The sequence below is a fragment of the Pelecanus crispus genome, chromosome W (assembly GCF_030463565.1).
Source record: "Pelecanus crispus isolate bPelCri1 chromosome W, bPelCri1.pri, whole genome shotgun sequence".
NCBI lineage: Eukaryota > Metazoa > Chordata > Aves > Pelecaniformes > Pelecanidae > Pelecanus > Pelecanus crispus.
In genome coordinates this window covers 18,818,447-18,835,409 of record NC_134675.1, presented here as the reverse complement: position 1 = coordinate 18,835,409, position 16,963 = coordinate 18,818,447, and the positions used below count along the sequence as shown (strand labels likewise).

Below are 16,963 nucleotides of genomic sequence, written 5' to 3'. Positions count from 1 at the left end.
GCGTCAGCAAACTATCATGATGTTGACAAAAATGCTGTCCTTTAGTAACTTTTACTCATTATAATGTCATTATAATACTAGAACACACTCCCATCTCAAAACCCACCCGCCTCCAAGGTAAGACCCCCCCTCACTGAGCCTGCGCTCTGAATTTTTCTGAGCCTGTACCTTTAAAACGAAGCAAGAAAGTTTTACACCAATCGTAACAAAAGTATGTATGACTAGAGTCCCTCAAGCTCCACCTAATGTGTAAAAATACTATAAAATTGGCCTAAGGGAAAGGGGATGTTAGGGAAGACATCACCGTGTACTACTCTGACCTCTGGGATCAGTCGACGGGCTGAGCCTCTCTTCCCCCCCATCGGGACGCCTTTGGGTAAGAATCTAACACTTGGTTATACCAAGTGCCTCCGCGGGAAACTTAGAAACCTCTATAGAGTCACTTTATGTCTTTTGATGCATCTGTGTTATTCTAAACTTTGGTACTCGTAGGTGCCTTGCAGTCAGTGAATTTATCACCGGTAATCCAAAGAACCTGTGTGTCTGTTGCTTTAATAAATTGCTTTGATTTATTGGTCTAGCGTGATAGTGGTCATTGAACGCGACCACACACTTTAAGTGTGGCCGTGGTAGTTCATGCAGCATGACTAGACGAAAGGTGCCTACGTTATTTGTGAATCCGTAATCGTGATAGTTCAGTGTGCTGAACGCGACCGGACTTATAACGATAAATTGGGTACCTTCCAAAGCCTCTCTTCGCGCAACACACTCCCCATCCAAAGTCATCATCTTAATTTTTCACCTGAAAATATTACAAGATGTTATAACATAACCCATGTATAATCACATCCTAGCAAGCATATCTTTTTGTATTTCTGTTATTTACAACAGCAGTCATGGACTATTATTCACCCTGAAAACAATATTTATTTTAATTCATTGTTGAATGTTTAAGAAAGAGACATAATAAAAGACAAAATTGTTGCTTAGTGCAGATGCATGTAATTTTTCAAGATGGTAAACTGGCAAAGACAAATGAACCCTGCAAATTTCATGGGTAGGAAGAGATTTGAAATAAAAACAAAACAAAACAAAAAAATCAAATTACCTTTACCAGTCTTCCTGGCTGTAGAAAGGGCAAGCAATACTTTGGTTTGTGAACATATTTTTCAATCTCTTTACCCAGCTGCTGTTGGATTCTATAGTATATGACCTCATTTTCTTCATTGGAAATGGCTATTTTGTTGTACTGTCACTCCTATTTATTCACCTCTATAATAAAAAGTAAAATCTCATGGAAATTAATAACTTCACAGATTTAGAAATCAATGTTTCACTTTCAGATTTACATAACTACTATTTTGTCACCATTTTTGGCATTCATTTTCTCTGTACAATAATCCATTCTCTGGAAAGCTAAAAATCTATAAATGTGTCCGTTACATTTTATTTATAGGAAATTAAATATTAATACTAAATTAAAAAAAATATAAACAAACTTGAGAAAATGGAGAAGGCTGGACCCCCAATTGTCCGGGAATCACTGATTTAAGTTTGCACAAAAGTCCCACAGACTTGCAATGATTTGTAGGAGGGTATTCACTGCCTACTGGCATTCTTCTACCTCCTCCTATGAAAATAAGATTGGTCAAAGACATCTTCTAACAAGATGTCTTCCAACAAGAGGGAAGTTGTTAGATGATGTTGTTCTTAACCTGTTTTAGGCTCTGATTTAATTAGTTTGAAATCTTTTCTTCCTCTAACATTTTTACACCTTATTTAGGGAAATCAGTTTTTATTATAAGCAACATACTTCATTCTCTCACACTGGTAATACCACTAGTAAACATAAACAAAGGTCACATTATATAGATCTCCTTCCTCTCTACCAACTCACCCTCTTGCATGCTACTTGAATGCATATGGATGACTCAGAAATTCCACTTCACTAGGACTTGAGAAACAGCTCAGGGAAATGCTCCCTATTTTTAGCTGCCAACTTTTTAAAGAAAAAAGCTAGCAATCCATACTCATGGCATAATTTCCACCTTGATCTGAACAACCATTTCTCTGCTTTGTGTTTTTATTTGCAGCTGAAGTGATTACAAAATTCTAATGCCCGATACGGTGCCTAAACAAAAAATGACCAAGAAACACAAAAAATGTTCCCCAGCTCCATTTCTCTATTTAAATAGCAATGCTGGAATGCCAGAATGAAGATCTAGGCATGCCAATTGGAACAGGGAGGTTCTCAGGAAACACATACTATATTTGACTACTACTGTCTTAAATACTGCACCTGCAAGCTAACAGAAACTCTGAAAAGGGAAACAAACACCACCACCCCAACCCCCCTGCATATCTATCAACGTTACGCGCATGCGCACGCACACTGTCTCTCTTGATATTCAATTATCAAATGAATAGATAAACTGCTCATTCATCAGTGGCAAAGGAAGTAGTTATCTCTCATGTTCTTAAGATTCTTCTGGGTTAAATTTTGAAAGAGACTTCACTCTCAAACACTGGCTGAGATCTTTGGAAACTGACTTTGGCTCATGAAAACACACTATTTAAAAGATCATGGCTCAAAATTTAGTTACTCAATGGGGTGCAAATAATGTCTCAATCCTCTCTGAATTTTGCTTTGTATTTTAATTAAACATTTTTTCCTACACTACTCTGGATGCAGTGTGCCTTAGTTATTTTTAGAGATTGTAATGAAATATTAAAATTATATTTCTTTTAGCTAAGTTCTGAGTATCAAAAAGGAATAAGACTTTTCATCTCTACACCTCTAGCAGGCCACAAGAATTTTTAAATTGTTTTTCCTTCTTCCTGTCCTACAGTTTAGCAGCGTGACAACCATTCTTGTCTGACTCAGAGGGGAAAGCCCTCTTCATACATTGACAGTGCAGATCAATATAGGTCCTAAGTACAAGAGGAAATTACTCTTCCTGAAACTATAACATAACAGCAAATGGTGCAGTGGCAACTGTTGACAGGGAAGACAAGAACTGCACAGGTATAAACCCTTATAAGCATAATGAAGTGTAATTACCCAATCTCACAGTTGCAGCATCTTTTATACTGACTCTCATGAGTACAACATACAGTAATACTTACTTTCTACTACTCCTGGAATAGCTCTGTAATGTTGGAACTGATAGAAGGATTTTTCTAACATGTATTCAGGGTTAATTTCCTCTACTCAAAGCAAGTTCAATACCATATTGTACATCAGGTGGAATGCACTTTTTAAAGGATCAGCTGAACCCTGAAAAAGATTCAAGAACACTGCCCAGTTAAAAAAATATTAATTGCAGCATATAAGAACATATCAAATAAAGTATAATGCAATGTTTTATGAGGAGTTGCTTTGCTGGGTAGTACAACTTGTCTTGAACTGAGATTACGTGTCTCATCAAATCCTAAGCAATTTTATTATGCTCAACATGTAACAGTATTTATATGTCTCATTGTATCTATAATTATACTACAACATTATAAATTAGATCTGAATTAAATGAAAAGTTCAGATGAAGCACTTATATATTTCTTACAGTTTATTGTTTGGATTCCATTATTTTAACTTTAAAATAATAGTTATTTAACTATTTAAAGTAATCCATTATTTTAACACTCTGGAAAAACGTATTTGCACACCTTTTTCTCTTAAGACTTATTGATCACATTGGAGTCTTGGGAAGTCCGTTCAAAAAATAGGTAGTCTGCAGCTTCTGTAACTTAAGTAACGTCTCATTATAAAATTAATTTACTTTGCAGGTTGCCCCAGAGAGGTTGTGGACTCTCTACTTGTGGAGATACACAAAAGTCATCTGGACATGGTCCTGGGCAGCCTGCTCTAGGTGACCCTGCTTGAGCAGGGGCCTTGGACAAGATGACCTCCAGAGGTCCCTTCCAACCTCAACAATTCTGTGATTCCGTGAAGTTTGATTTTTTTACAAGGTGGTATTTACAGGTATTTTGAATAACCTAAGAAGAAAGGATGCTGGGAATGTATTGTGGGGAAGCATCACATCGCTACCTTCTTTCCTCAATCTTATTTTCTAAGAACACCTACTAATGTCCTCTGTCAAGAAAGGGTACTGGACTAGGTAGATGAACTTTTGGCCTGACTCACCATGGCTGTTCTTATGTTCTTACCCAAGGGGAAGACCTCATTATCATAAGAAGAACAAACATTTAATTGATATACATTTAAACAACTAGCTATTCAAAGAACACACAGAACAGTTAAACAGTGTCCAAGGAAGATCTAGAAGACTGCAACACTACAGCCTTTCTGAGCAAAGGGCAAACTTGAGAAATTGTCTCCAACTTAAGTGTCAGCACAGAAGGCCATACTGATAAACCAAATAAGATGTTGCTGTGACCAGATGAGAGAGACCCAAAACTTCTGAAGTATGAAAATGCCCAACTGTGGTGCATAACCCTTCATCTAAAGTAGCACTGGTGTCAAAGGAACAGGTGCCTGACAGTTCTTCAGAAAGGAACTAAGGAAAATCCAGTAGCTATGAAGCAGAAAATTACAATTTCTGTGCAACAAAAAGAGGAGAAATCAGAAGCAACAGACAGCTGGACAGAATACAGCATAATGGCAGCATAAACAGACTTTTTATAAAACCAAGTTAGATCTCACAAATCTTTCAGAGCTCTTTGAAGGTGTTAACAAATACGTGGATGAACCTACCTTCTTGATTCCTGAAAAGCTTATGACAACACACTCCTTATCCCCACCAAAATAATGTAATTAAGTCTTTTAGGGATAAAAAAACCCCACTCTTGTGAATTAATAAACAGAAAACCAGTGTAATTTGGTATTTTTTCAAACAAAATTTCCCAGTGGGGACTCAAAAAGGTCTGGACTTATAAAAAATCTAGAAAAGGCAAAGACAGAAAAATAGCAAGGTCTGCTAAAAGTACTAACTACTAGATCACTGAAGACACCAGCAATCCACAGAGTTGCATGAAGAGGAATAAAATGGCAAGTGAAATTTAATCTGAAAGTATATTATAAGAAGATGAAGTGCAACAGCTGCAATGGTTTAAAATTTACTGCTCATAAAAGAGTGACCTATACATGAAATGAGATTTACTAAACAAGTGTTGTCATTTCAACAAGGCCTATGAGTAAATTCAGTTATGATTAAACATTTGAAATTAATAACAACTAAAACAGATAACGAGAAAATGAGGATGTTTCAAGACATATTTTTCATGCAACTGTATGGTTACCTAAAGTTCAACATATTCTATCAGACATTTTAGAAGCTCAGAGAGAGCTGACACTGGGAAATATGCTCCTCTGCACTTTCTTTTAAGCTCAAGATTTGCTTTACCTAAAAACAATTATATTGCATCCTCTTGCAACTCATTTCTTTGCCTTTTGCCATAGAGTAAGGTATCTAGCAGAGATATTCCCTCATTATACATAATAAAAAATGTATAGGCTATTAAAAAAAAACCAAACTGATGATTAGTTTATATATACAGATGCTGAAATTGAGATCAAGTGCTCTCCTAGATCAAGCTAAGTCTAATGGCTTTTAAATGACATTACCACAATATACACATTTTTCTTTCCATTTTAAATGTACAGTCAGGAATTCTGATATTACATCCATTGATGTAACCTGACTGATGTCAGATTTAACGAGACAGTTTGAATCTAAGACTACTTCACATGTAGGAGATTTAAGAATACTGTAAACGCATTTGCTTTATGCAAGATATAGAGCCTTATGAGATTACCTTACAAATGCAAGAATCCTACTCAGTCCATGATTATTTCATCTCAGAAAAACCCACAGCTGTTACTTTCAGCATATTTTTATACTAAGAAAGTACCACAGTCATTCTAGCTTACATCTGTGAGTAGATCATAAATACAGACGTAGGTTTTCACCTCAAGTGATGCACCACAGAACAAAAATACCTCTTAAATTAGATCATGAAATGTATATTTAAAATAACACCATAAGTTCTGCAATTACCACAAATGGGTTTCTACTAACAAAAAAGTGTTAATAAGCATGACATCAACAGCTGAGCTGCAGTGTGCGGAGGAAAGCTCAAGTTTCTACAGATGTGTCTGGTCTGATACACCAAACAAAGACGAGAGAACTTCTGTTGCTGATGCTAACCAATGTATAACACAGCTTTTTCCTTACACTTGATAAAAGGATTATGTGCCCAAGCTCTTGCCTATTTTTCTAAATATATCAATTGTTCTAGGAAAGAGAAATTATCACTCCCTAAAAAGCTTGCTTCTCTACAACGGAGAATGCCATTTAAAGAATGGCATTTACTAAAGAACGGCACAGCGATTATGCCAGTATCAGTTAACAGCAGGTCAGATTCTTTCCTACAGGAACATTCACTTCTGTAGCTAGGCATCAACTAAAGCAGCTGGAATACACCCACCAGCTAGCTACAATCACCAACCTATCTACAGACCAGCAGAGATCTGGCAAAATGCCACCATGATCGCTCTGATCATGCTATGAACCCACCCCCCTTCCATTCCTGAGAATGTTACATTGCTTTAAAGCATAATTTAGCTGTGTGCTTGCAAGATTATCAATTATTTGAAAGAATAAAATCAGAAGCATCACACTCACTTAAATACTATAATAAAGTGAGAAATGAAAACAATGTACTTTATACAACTAAAATATATGTACAGAACATGCCAAGAAAGACCAAACAATTCCTGCAGAGTCACTTTAAACAAACTCTTTAAATGGCTTTTTAAAATCAGCACAGTTCAACTGTGAAGGAGTGATTTAAAAACAAACTAAAAAACCAGCTATTTCAAAGATTATATAAAGCAGATTTATTTGAAAGGCAGCATTTGAGCCAATTGCTGATGTGGCAATTTTTATTTTAAACACATGATCAGCATTTTACAATTTGAAAATAAGATCATACTATGAAGACAAAGCAGTTAAAATATGAATCCTGTTTTGGCAAAAATTGTGAATTGTTCCTGTTCCTTCATCTCATAAACTCATCTTTCTCCAAATTTCAGAAATTCCTGTTTTCTAAGTGTTGTTCTCTAGGCAATAATACATCCAAAATATAAAGTTAGGAGAAACTTATTTTTTTCTGAAAACTGAAACTGTTACTTCTCCAAACTAAATATAACTATAGTAGCTTTACTGTATTACACCTTCAGCACAGCCAGCAAATTCTGCAGTGTGCATTAGTCTCTACTAACTACCCTGGGCTATCAGCAGACTTGCATCTAGTGGGCAGCAATGATCTGGATGCCCTTGCTTCAATTACCTAAGAGCAATATAGGGATTCTGCAGCTGCATTAGGAAATCTTATAGCAAAATACAGTTGTTCTTCTATACTAAATACACACAAAACATGATGTCGTGGTTTAACCCCAGCTAGCAACCAAGCACCACACAGCTGCTCTCTCACCCTCCCCCCCCGGTGGGATGGGGGAGAGAATCGGAAGGGCAAAAGTAAGAAAACTCGTGGGTTGAGATAAGAACAGTTTAATAATTGACATAAAATAAAATAATAATAAATTGTAGTGAAAAGGAAAACAACAAAAAGAGGAACAAAACCCAGGAAAAACAAGTGATGCAACCGCTCACTACCTGCTGACAGACACCCAGCCAGTCCCCAAGCAGCAATCGCTGCCCCTCAGCCAACCCCCCCCATTTGTCCTTGACTAGTGTAAGCACTACTTAGCAACAACTAAACCATCAGTGCATTATCAACATTATTCTCATACTAAATCCAATACACAGCACTATGACAGCTACTAGGAAGAAAATTAACTCTATCCCAGCCAAAACCAGGACACATGAGTAGACAATCAGCCTTTCCTGGCAAATTTTAAAGATTGGCATGATTATTGAAGAGGCAATTAGTGGTTACCTGAAGACACCTGTCAGATACATATGGTAGAGGGAAGGGAAAAACAGGATGGAAGATGAGAGAGATTACTGACAGGAAAATGGAAAAGGTGGCCTTTCCTTTTCTAACTTGCTTTCGAAAAATCTACACAGTATAAAGTGTTCATCCATCCTGGAATTTGCTTGCTGCTAAAGTATAATAAGAGGCAAATAAGTTGAACTTACATTTTCTCCATGAAGGTTTGCTCCTCTTGCAATCCCTTTCTCTGCTCAAGCCCTGTGTCACCAGCTCCCAGATTGATTACTTTTCTTTCTTACTTTCTTAAAAATATTGTGAAGCATGTGCATAACATTTAGCTCACCCTCTACCATAGATCCTCCTGTCACTTTCTCTTCTGCAAGCTAGGGTATGAAATCACCTGCCTCAAGTTCTCTCAGTCTGTGAGGAAGCCTCTTCCTTGTCTTCAGAGAAAAGGCTCCATATTACACAGAAAGGAAGAACCACCAACCACTCATGCAGAAGATCAGGCAAAAGTCTAACTGATCAGACCTGCAACAAAAATTGATGAGAAAGACTGCCTTGAATGGGCATCAAAAAGTCACTTTCAAAACACCCTCTGTGTCCATGACTTTATCATTGTTGGAGAACTACCATCCCAGTACTCTGTCCTTCTTTCTGCAAGTAATCCTCCTCTTCACCCCTTCAAAGAGGACAGTCCCCCATCCCAAATCTTCAACAGACAGTAGCAACAGATTTATTTCTGAATATTTAAAAAAAAAAAAAACAACAGAATGATTTTGCAAGCTTTTTTATCTCTCTGGATGAAAACAGCCTGGATACATGAGAACAGCCTGGATATATCAACTGAAGTTCTCAGAAATTAATGACTGACTTGGTGTGCTTGCAACCACTTCATTTCTTGAGAAATTTTAATCCAATTTACCAGTAGCACCCTTTCAAGTTTTCCAAGATTAGGGTTGGAACAGAATTATTAGTTTAGGCTGATAATGTTAAAAATCAAGAACATGACCATAAACAATTCACTACAGAAATAATTTAGTCAAGAATTATCTGAAAACTATAGCCACTATACACTCTCCCCTGTTTAACTGCCAACAATTTCAGAATGGAGTCTCTTACACAATCAAATCATCCAACAGGGCATTCAGCATTTATTAGTTCTACCATTTCTTGCCCACATAAACTAGAAAGATAAAAAGATTGGGGAAGAGGAAGATTAGTGTCTGGAATTGATACTCATAGTTTTTGTCAGATTTTTTTTTTATTACTGTTAAGACTTGGAAGCCTTGTCAAACCAGAGATGCGGGAGCTATCATTGCTGCATTATGGCACGTAGTGTTGAGCAAGACATACTTTTGGTAAGGGTTACTTTCTGTTCTTTCTTATAGTGGGAGAAAAATATTTAGATTTTCAGAATGGTTCCCATGCAGAGAGAGGAACAAATTTTGCACGTAACTTGCTTGCTCTCCAGCTTCTCATGGAAAACTTGTACAAAGCTTTCACAGGGAACATAAGATGGGAAATACTGTCTGAAACTAACTCACAGAGACATTAGGAGCTAAAAAAGATGAAAGTGGCAACTTTTAAAGTGACAATAAAGTATCTTTCATAATGACACAAATCAGATACATTACAGGACATATTTATACCATTTGGTCCACCGACAATTTCATTTGCTTATCAGAGTTTCTAGAAATAAGTGGCATGAATGAGTTTCCAAAAAGAAAACAGAGAACCACTTTACAAAAAGAGCAAAGAACAGAATATATTGATGATATTTAAAAGGTCTCTCACTTTTTTCCTCATAAGGGGGAAAAAAGTACACTTAGCTGTGTGTGATAGTTGTCATTACTAATTTATATGAAAAAATTCCTTAAATAAAAATGCAAGTAACTGCTTGATACATCTGTAAGACACAACTACCTTTGTGAAATATTAACAGCATACATTTTTTCATACATATCAATGTTACAACGTGAATAATCAGATCTTTCAGAAATATCAAAAAAGACTGTGTAGCTATACTGATAACAGGATTATACTGAGCTACATTAGCATGACTGCAAATCCCATAAAAACTCCTCCTGCAGGGTTATTTTTAACAGACAATGGTAAGCAGCTATTTTAAGCCCAAATTTATTACCAATCTGGCTCACTGCTTTGCCCCAGAAACAGTTGCACCAACACAAACAGAAACCACTGTGGGTGGCAAAAGACTGCTTTTAGCAGGCTTTGCTGATGAAAATACCTCAGACTTGGGTTCCACAAACACTCCAGTTGTAATAAGAGATTTAAAAGGAAAAAATGTATCTTGATTTCTCTTGCATGCAACTATCACCATCTGAAGTTAGTTCTGAATGACTGAATTTTTCAGTCATTTACCCTCTCTAATATAGCAGCTCCTACCATCATAATTATCCTTAGTTTTACTTCAGGCTGGTAACTTCAAGTTCTGTTCTTCCCCTAAGCCTTTTATCTTCATTCTGAACTGAACACAGAAAAATAAACAAAAAACCCCTGCATACTTGTACCAAGGCATCCCGATTTAACAAAGCAATATTTAAACTCTCAAGCAAATATTTAAAACTACAAATATTTTATATGGTACAAATATCATACTTAAACTAACTTAAAAAAATTAAATATTGGCCCTCCCAAAACCAGGATCATAGCGTTGCTACATGAATTGTTCTGCACAGAATACAAGTGAACGGGGGGGCGGGGGGAAGTAATTTAATGTGTTCAACACCATACTGTGCAATGATTCTTTTGGATCTGAGCTGGCCTGGTACCACTGTAACTGTACTTGTATAATGTCTGAGAGAATAATTTTGCTCCTTCTAAGTTAGATGAGCTCAAAGAAAGCTGAAATGGAAAAAAACCCAAATGGTATCTGTATCTGCACTCAGAAGCTAGCTGAGTTCCTCAACACACATTGGTTTCAGATTTGCTACTACAGGTATCAGGTCAGTGATGTGACAATTTACAATTTCAGTAAATACGCAGTACTTTTTAACTTAAAGGAAATGTGTGCCCTAACAAAGACTGTATATTTCTACAAAACGTTAACATAAAAATAAATTAAAAAAGGAACTTTGTCTTCTGTTCATCTCACATTTACTTTTTTTGTTTTAAGAATAAGAAGGTAAAGAAAAACATCTAGCTTAATCAGTCAAAATGGACTTAAATTTGTAACGCAGCAGTGATGAGTTTACCAAAGTAAAATAAAATTTCCAAAAAATCTGTCATTTGGGGGAAAACTGCTTTCCACAGACTGGCCTAATGAAACTTCAAGCAAGTTGTGGTATTAACAAGCAGCAACCACAATTAATAAATAATACCAGTTAGCTTAGTCCTACTGGCTCTGGAAAAGCCTGAGATGAAGTCCAAGTGACTAACCATTTTACATGCCATCTGATGCACCCTATAGTCCCACATTTTGGTTGCAAACATCAGGAAGAAGAACTATTTGCTGTTCTTTTCTATCTGTTGGCTTGCATAATTATCTACAAAACTGTGACCCTGTTCACAATGGCATTTGAATATCTGTTTCTCTTTAAACAGTTGAATTCCCTCCATGATTTCACGCTAAAGTCTTGTTGACTTTAAGCAGATTTTAAATTAAGGTTAGAAGTTAAGTAATTGAAGCCTCAAAAATTTCTGCAGTGCAAGCTTTATAAGAACAAGAAAAGTTTGGCAGCTTAAAATAAAAATTTCACATTAAAATTATTTTTATCTAAATTTTGATAAAGTATCCAAAATGTTTGTTTCATTGAGATTCTCATCTATGTCACAACTTTAGATTAGAAAGAACATTATACTGTCCTCAAACTACTAGTGACAATATATTTCTTTAGATTTTGCAATGGCTTTTCCAACAAGTGTTAGTGCCAGCCTCCAGGTGAAGTCTATTTCTCTCCCAAACTATGCTTTGGTAAATTTCTCGGATCCTGACACTTTTTTTTTTTTCTTCCCATATGAGTAAGCTTTAAGTCAAACCAAAATACAATAGTATAATTAAGCTGGCATGTTAAGCTGATGTTTGCAAAGGGACTGAAAGCTGATGGAAGACAGTCTCACTAGAAGGTTTCACCTGCTGTCTTGTGTATAGTCCCAAACAACAAGATTAAATGGAAAGCTGTCATTTACTACTCACTCACAAGTTATGGCAGATGAACTGAAATATCAGTTTGCTTCTCTAGAAACATCTTTAAAGCATTTGGGGAAAAGTAAATGGAAAATCTGCACACAGCACAGTTTTAAAAGGGGTGGACAACCAGGAGTACTAAAGATTTTTCAGAGTCTTTTTCATAAAAGTGAAGCAGTAAGCCTTATCATTCCATACAAATTTCAATACAGACTACTACATTTTGCGCAAGAAAACATTCTTCATAGTCATTCTACTATCAGGATACCTTCTCTTGCCAAAGAAGCTTGTGCTGCAATTTTGCCAAACGCTGCACTAAACAACTGCTATGCTATATAGCCTGTATCTGATTATACCTTGAGCTTCCTGATAGAGCAGCTCCCTGTTCTTGCCTTCAGTGGCAGCCATGCATAGCTACCAAACTCAGCATCTTTACTTCAGACGGTGCTAAGTATTTCATTTGCAAAAAGGACCTCTGTTGATACTTTAATCCTGGGCTTCTTGCCTGATCATATAGTAAAAATTCAATACAATTTGTAAGAGCAAAATAAGAACTCAATGTAACAGAATAAATCTTACCACCTGAAAAAAAATCCCATTCACTGGAAAGATTTTCTATATATTAGTCAAAGGAGGTCGTTTGAACAAACCCACACTAATAATTTCAAGATTATGATGTTAATGTATATGGGTATTTTAAAGAGTGACAAGGACTAACAAAAGTTTTGGACTGTCCTAAATTTACCTAACAACAACAACAACAACAAAGCACCCAAAAAACCCAGCCCCTCAAACAACAGAATCTATACTCTTCCATTAAGTAACTTTTGAAGTTTTACTATTTTTCAACCCGATTCAAGAGCATACACACCCATATTTATTTTAAAATACGGAAAGACCAATACATGAGCAGACCCATGGCCTATCAGTCAATACCAGACAAGCCAAAAGAAGGAACAAGCAACCTCACAGTGAAAGATTAAGTGAACTACTTCCATATAAAACAGTATTTCTTTCCTAGACATTAACCATTGCTTTTCCTGAATTCTGATTTATCACTTTTTTTTTATAGTATCACATAAATACAGAGTTTCTCATGACCTGGGCAAGAGTTTTAGTTGCTTGTTACACTTTCTATGTTAGAAATCCACACAAAATGACACTGGTGCCCAAGGCTTATTATTAATCCCTTTTGCAGACAGGTAGTTATGCTTATGCAAAAGTACCAACTTCAGAAAATTTTATCAGATAGCTCTCGTTCCAGAAACTTCCTCTTCTAACAACTGAAACTTCTCATCACCTCCTCATCATGTCCAATCTTAAATTTATTCCAAATCAGCATAAATTTATTTATTTGTATGTAAATATTGCTTTTCACACTAAATATCATTTTCTTTGTACTTAGGAGTCTGAAAGGAACAGCCATATGTGATACATAGCAGATGACTAAACCACACAAAAATCTAATGATGCTGCCTCAATTATAATGGAACGATGATTTGCTCTTTCAAAATTAAGAAACTTTCCAGCAACTGCACAGTGGTCATATGAGAGAGCTGTGCAAACAGGCAGGAAGTTAGAGAAATATTTTAAACTCTCTGACTTGCCACCCTGTTCATTTGGCCAGTACAATAAAACAACCTAAGAGTCAAAATAAAATACAAAAAGACCAGACAGATTTCTAATAGCAGCATACAGGCCAAATAAGCACAGTACTGCCAACTCTATAAATGAAGGCCCTGCCAAGGAGCCAGATGTAGCTAGTGCAGTATCTCCTACAGCTTGGCATCAGGACACTTTATGTTCCATACACAAATGACAAGGAAAGCATAATACTGTATATTTTATCTGGCTAGGTGAATGTTTTCTTTCAAATTTTCAGTCCATCTAACTTCTCCTGTGAAGGAATAAGTAGATGCAAAGCATTGATACACTCAAATTCAAGTCTCTCAAACCTACTTACATTAGCACATTTTCTTTCATTATACAATCATTCATTTCTGTAACATAACTAGCTTAAGATTTTTGACTTTTAGAGACATAACAGATTATCACTGTTCAGTATCCCAATTGTCTCTGTAGGAATACATGCTTGTAACATGGCCAAATTCCAACTAGAGAGATGCTGCTACGGTTTCAAAGGCCAGCTACCATCAAGGAGAAGCTTTCCACTTCCTGCCTAAACTAACAATGTAGTTAAAGAGTTCAATTAAGGAAACAAAACAAAAAAATCCCATCAAATATTACTTAATATAACGCAAATGTAAAACTATAATTTACTGTCTTCAGAAAGCTATTCAACAGTATTGTAAGCATTTAGTTTTATAGATTTGTGCAAGTGGCTAGTTTACTAAATATTCAGTGGTCAAACAAATGCTAAACAAAAAAAAAAACTAGTTACACTGCAGAAGACAAATGTATGTTACCGAGTTTAAGAAATATTTACAAATAACCCTCCTAGATTTGAACTTTGAATTTAAGTTTGAAGTACTGTACACAATGTCACAATGAACAGTGTCATACCAAACAGCACAGCTGCAGTAATACTGCTGGGACTGAAACATACTCAAAGCTCTCACTACCGACCGCAGTGTTAGGCAGTGGATATACATTACCCCTTAGACGTTTTGCTGTAGTGTTCAGGAAATGCTTTAGATCAGACATGCATTACGGTTGAAGAGCTATACTAAAAATGTCCTATCATTCTCAATATGGCTAATTTACTTCTTCTGATGTTTTCCCTATAAATCTTTAGTTTATCCTGGAGCAAAGCCACAATACTTGATGTGGCAGCAAAATACTACCACAAGACATGATCATGATCTTACCAGAGACAAATACTGTCAGTCGGTAAGTAAAACCTAATTCAAACACACTTAACGATGAGTACAAAATGTGAATATTGAAGAAATGTTAGTCTGCATACATTCTTGGCCTGTTTTGACATGAAATTTCCTCTAAGTGTTTTGTATTTTAAAAGGAAAATAAGAAGAATTTTTTTATGTTGTACTGCTCATCTCATAAAAGATTACTTTTACTGCCCTTTCAGCAATTGGCTGAATAGCTACAGAAGCATCAATACCTTCATTATAGCCCCTTCCAATCCTTTTCAAAGAAATCTTAAATACATTCCTTGCTCACAGGTGAGGTAGTGTGAAAAATCAATGAAATACATGAATTTATTTAGATCTGTGGAGAAGAACCAAATGATAATATATAAAGCGGAAAAATTGCCATTATTTTCCCTTTTTGTTTCCTTATAATTGAAAAGAAAAAAATGAGAGCTGTATAGTTTTAATAAAAGACATATTCTTTATTATTTCCTTAAAATCTAGGAAAAAAAAAAAAGGATGGTATCAAAAAAATTTAAGTGATCTATTATTTCCTTTTTTCATCTTAATTTATTGTCCTGGTTTCGGCTGGGATAGAGTTAATTTTCATCCTAGTAGCAGGCATAGTGCTGTGCTTTGGATTTAGGATGAGAATAATGCTGATAACACACTGATGTTTTTAGTTATTGCTAAGTACTGCTCATGCTGGTCAAGGACTTTTCAGCTTCCCATGCTCTGCCAGGTGCACAAGAAGCTGGGAGGGGGCACAGCCAGAATAGTTGATCCAAACTGGCCAAAGGGCTATTCCATACCATATGACATCATGCTCAGTATATAAACTGGGGGGAGTTGGCTGGGGGGCTGCGATCACTGCTCGGGGACTGTCTGGGTATCGGTTGGTGGGTGGTGAGCAATTGCATTGTGCATCACTTGCTTTGTATATTAGTATTATTATTATTTTCCCTTCCTTTTCTGTCTTATTAAACTGTCTTTATGTCAATCCACGAATTTTACTTTTTTTTTTTCTGATTTTCTCCCCTGTCCCACTGGGGAGTGGGGGAGTGAGCGAACGGCTCTGTGGTGTTTAGCTGCCTACCGGGTTAAACCACAACATTCATGCAGCTCAAGTTCTATATTTCTCAAACTACTGAACTTACAAACTTACTTCTTTATATAGCTACAGATTACAAGTACACAAAATTAATGTTATTTATAAGGAGTGGTTTTCTTCTTCTCTCATTTTGTATTACAAAGGTATAAAGCCTTTATTTAAATAAGTATGCCACAAAATTACATCTATTTTTTTAAAAGTTTTGAAAACTCATAAAAATCCAGTTAAAATATTTAGTCTTCATACATGTCAGAAATGTACACATGCTTTAAGTGTACATGTAAACAAATAAATATATGTCCAGTCCACTGAGAAAATAGAAATCAAATCAAGACTAAGAAATGAATTCAAAACCGAATGCTACCACACATGAATGAATTGCAGTATTTTTCAAATTTCTTATTTTACTAATTTCTGGTTAGTTAGCCATAATATAGCATTCATAAAAATTCTGACTTTAAGAAGATAAACACTACTTGTGTATAACATGGATCTAATGAACACAGAGAGCAAGATACGTAACAAAGAATCCACAACTGCATAAGTAACAGCAGCCATGCACATATTTTCCCCTTGTTCTTCATTTGTCTAAACAAAATAATTATTGGCATCTGGGTTTTTTTTAGCACAAGACCTACAAATACATTATTTTTATTAACTTACCCTGCCATTGACTTAAGATTATTCCCACAATTTATAAGAACTCTAAAAGTACTTGAAGTGCCGTTTGAGCACAAATGACCTACTAGGTGTAGCAAGGCTACAAGCTCCTGAATAGCATGCAGAGTAATTCCCCAAGTGTTTAATTTTTACATGTTTGCACAATTAATGTAAGCAGTCTAAGGCAATACACACAATAGAATATTCTGCTTCATTATGGTGATTTTTGCCATGGAATTTAAATAAAAGTGTGAATGAGTGCGATGTTTCACATTCAAATTATAAAGCAAGATT

At 35.8% G+C, this 16,963-nt stretch overlaps 1 pseudogene; it reads right to left on the bottom strand.

Moving 5' to 3' along the window:
- LOC142596472 (exosome RNA helicase MTR4-like) overlaps positions 1–16,963 on the bottom strand; it is a 74,793-nt pseudogene that overhangs the window by 31,307 nt on the left and 26,523 nt on the right.